At 53.8% G+C, this 3,661-nt stretch overlaps 2 protein-coding genes across 4 annotated transcripts in view; one reads left to right on the top strand and one right to left on the bottom strand.

Annotated features, from left to right (window-relative positions):
- The window catches only part of LOC113214301 (rab3 GTPase-activating protein catalytic subunit), a 123,197-nt gene that overhangs the window by 112,450 nt on the left and 7,086 nt on the right, over window positions 1-3,661 (bottom strand). The gene's annotated exons all lie outside the window — the stretch shown is intronic.
- Window positions 1-3,661, top strand: part of LOC113214299 (uncharacterized) — a 104,625-nt gene that overhangs the window by 96,399 nt on the left and 4,565 nt on the right. The window lies entirely within an intron of this gene.

Here is a 3,661-nt window from a genome sequence, read left to right as displayed (position 1 = left end):
GGGGGGGGGGGTAAAAAGGAGGAAAACAAAAAAGTTCTCACGACACGCAGTGCACCGCCGCCGCTGAGCAGGCGGCCCGTGTAGCGGATCGCAGCGCGGCGTGGAAGGTCAGTCAGAGCGCATGTCCACCACCAGCGCGGTGCAGGCGGTGTTTAAGTGTGAGTGTGTGTGTAGACTATACAGTATACGCGACATCGCTAAGCGTTTGATTTAACGGTAAAATTGAATCGGGCGGAGACGTATACCCAACAGTGCTCGCCACCACCGCCACTTCCACGGCCCGGAGGCGGGCAACAATGAAAGGTCATCTCGGCGCTGGCCCCTCCGGCGATAGCCATTGTCGGGTCCACCACCACTGACCTCATAGTATTGAACTTGGCTCTAGCGGGGGGACGTCGTCCAGCGGATCGGCCGCCGTCCGTGTGCGCCAAGACGGGGCCGGCCTACATAAGGGAAATGATGATCAGTTATCGTGGAAAAAGGATGAGGCGACGACGCCGCGATCGGCCGGCGCGGTTGGTTTCCGGGCAGAAAAGGGGCACGGCCTGGCCTGGCCAGGAGGACGACAGCGGCGACGCGGCGGGGAGAGGGGAGGAGGGTACTCGACACTATCGGCCCTCCCGTTACATGAAAGTTGTATGAAAAATTGAACGGAGCGGCGCCTCTTTCACCCGTCATATCGTTCTCGGGCGACACACCACACCGGCGGCCGTGTAGTGTGACACCGACCGGTATACCGCGAGAGAGTCTTCTTCTAGGAATAGGGCGGCGCTGATGGACGACGACACCCGTGGGTGTGACGCAAAGAGGGCGCCTTCGGGGCCTTCGGAGCCTTCGGGGCCCGGCCGGGCGATATCAGGGGCCGCGGCGCTGGTGCTAGTTCCGAGAAAGGACCCGAACTTGAGCGGGAGGAGAGAAACCGACAGGGAAACCGACAGGGAAGGATTGGCTGGCTGCGCATCCCGGCGAGCGCGAGCGCACGTTCCAAAACGACCGGTATGAAAAATTTTGAGGAACGGCCGAACGCTAACGAGAGAGAGAGAGAGAGAGAGAGAGAGAGAGAGAGAGAGAGAGAGAGAGATCACGGCCTAATGGACAGATATGAGTACCGGTACTTAGGGTGGGCAAGCCCGCAACACTCGTGACCCACATATGGCATGGGAGATTCCAGCAAGCCGTGGGATTCGCACTGGGAACCGAAAGGCTCCCTGATGTATATATGCAAGAAGCTACACCACGGCGGTGGTGCACACTGTTGCAAAACCTTGTTCCCCTCCCATATGTCCGCCGTCAGCTATGTCGGGGTAATGTGTTCCGGAACACACGCAGCAGACGACGCTCCAAAGAATGGAAATTCTCAAAAAGAAATTGAGTATTCTAAAATTCTATATATAAAAAAAGAAGCCTACATCAAAGCTACACTTCTCCGAATTTTGTATGAATTTTGTTTTAAACGCTATCTCCTGAAATATAATTTAAATTATTCAATGAGAACTCTTAACAACTTCAGACAAATCCAGAGACTCTAGCTGCTCCCCGCGTGCAAGTCTCCTCCAGTGGCAACCGGCGGCAGGGGGACAGGGAAACTCCGAGACAGCTCTGTTTCGGTCATTCGACGCTGATCTCCTTCTTACTCTTTCCTTTTCCTCCTCTTCATTTCAATTTGAGTCGCAATTATAGTCATAATAAGTCGCCAGCTTCCTCAAAGCTGGGACGTCATCTACCTCGGGGCTGCAGCTGCAGTGGTCTAGTCACATCATCGGGAGCAGTACGCTGCCAACGAAACAGCAAGGGAAAAGCAGTGAACCGACGATTTCTTAAAGACCTTTCATGTTTAAAATTGCCGCTTCGGATAATTTACACGCACCCGCAATAACACGCTTTCTCGTTCGCCCTGCTCTGAATTACCCGTGAAAATCACGGCAGTAGAGATAAGGCCATAGTTTAGTCCCATACAGAGCCATGCCATGGGCGACCGAAAATGTCAGAGTGCGTGAACAACCAGGGGCGTACTGGGTGTGTGGGCCTAGGCGGGGGAAAGGATCTAGGGGGGCCCCCGAATTGCCTACCTTCTAGGGGCAACTTAACCTTTTTTTCAGCCATTGTTATCGAACGTGTGTGTTAAGTATAAGGCTTGTCGGATTCCTTTCGTAAAGACACAATCACACAAATGAAGAATAGAATAGAAAAATCGCGAGCGGAGCGAGCGAAATTTTTTTGGGCGTTATAGACTGCCCGGAGAGCGCTGAACACCCTATTGCATTTCTCTTTTTGTGAAATTGAAATGAAAAATTATTTTCCTTACACCCTAAAAGAATCGCGAGCGGAGCGAGCGAAATTTTTTAGGCGTTATAGACCGCCCGGAAAGCGCTGAACACCCTATTGCATTTCTCTTTTTGTGAAATTGAAATGAAAAATTATTTTCCTTACACCCTGAGTATTTTACGAGGAAGAACGCAAACTCAGGGAATTGAAGAAAAGTATTGCGAGCGAAGCGAGCGAATTTTTCTTATTTTAAGGACTGAATGAGCCCAAAAACCCTCAAATGCTCGCACGGTAAAGACAATGTCTCATTTTTGGGGGAAGGGCGTGAAAACACGTCCGGGCCCTGCGGCTGCGGGCCCTACGGGCCCACGGTCCAGGCGGGCCCCTGCGGGCCCCTGCGGGGCCCCAAAAGATACCTTTTAGGGGGGGCCCCCCGGGGGTTTCCCCGGTTCCCCGCCGGGCCAGTACGCCCCTGTGAACAACACAAACGAGCGGAACTCGGCGTCGAAACGAAGCGAGCCGAGCACTGCCCCTCGAGGGGCGCTGCGTTGGGACCCGCCGTATAGAAATTCGGCTCGGCCTCGCCCCGACTTATCTCGAACACTTCTTGGACCGGCCTGCATCGCCTTGCGCAACAAAAGACTAGCTATGCGCCGGGCGGCATATCGGAACAAAACAATGCGGTGTCATAACGCCGGGGAATGGATGAGAAATTACTACTCTGAAAGGCCGTCCGACACCTGTGGTCAGTAAAAGGGCGTATTTTAGCAGCGGCGGCCGTTGCTGTCGCCTGCCATGCGTCTCCTTGTCTCGGAGAAGGTTATTTGCAGGTCTTACGGATAACCGCGGGTTGTGTTTCTTTATCTCACTGTTTTATTCCTCGCGGCCTGTGATGGAGGAAGAGGGGCGGGGCTCGAAAGTAATACAGGGGATTAGATGGACGGTATGAAAAATACTGCGGGCAACGCAAGTTGCGTAAAGGTGGGAGGAAACTAGTCGCGCGGGATCGATTCTCATCTTTCCTTGGAAATGGATATCGCGATGATCCGCACGCGGGTGCGTTGCTCTGCGAAGTATATTATAGGAGGAGGCCGGTTGCATCGGGGGAAAAGAAATTATGGACAAAAGGAAAAGAAAGAATTGGAGCAGGTAGGAGGAAGCGAATTAAGGATCTGCCCCGTTTGATAATCGCGTGCAGGTGAGCAGAGGGGGTGCTAACGGGTGCCGTGCCAGGGAGTGCAGGCGGGCAGGGCAGTACCGGTTTATGATGTTAGTACAAGGCTCGTTTTTGTGTGAACTCTTCTCTTCTCCCCGGCGCTGGCTTTACCTCACGGCAGGCTATTTTGTAAACGGTCCTCGCTCTTGGCGTGCCGCTGCGGCTCCAGCAGCGGGGTGG

Source organism: Frankliniella occidentalis, unplaced genomic scaffold (genome assembly GCF_000697945.3).
Source record: "Frankliniella occidentalis isolate FOCC.00 unplaced genomic scaffold, Focc_3.1 Scaffold318, whole genome shotgun sequence".
Classification (NCBI taxonomy): Eukaryota; Metazoa; Arthropoda; class Insecta; order Thysanoptera; family Thripidae; genus Frankliniella; species Frankliniella occidentalis.
This window is presented reverse-complemented; position numbering and strand designations above follow the sequence as displayed.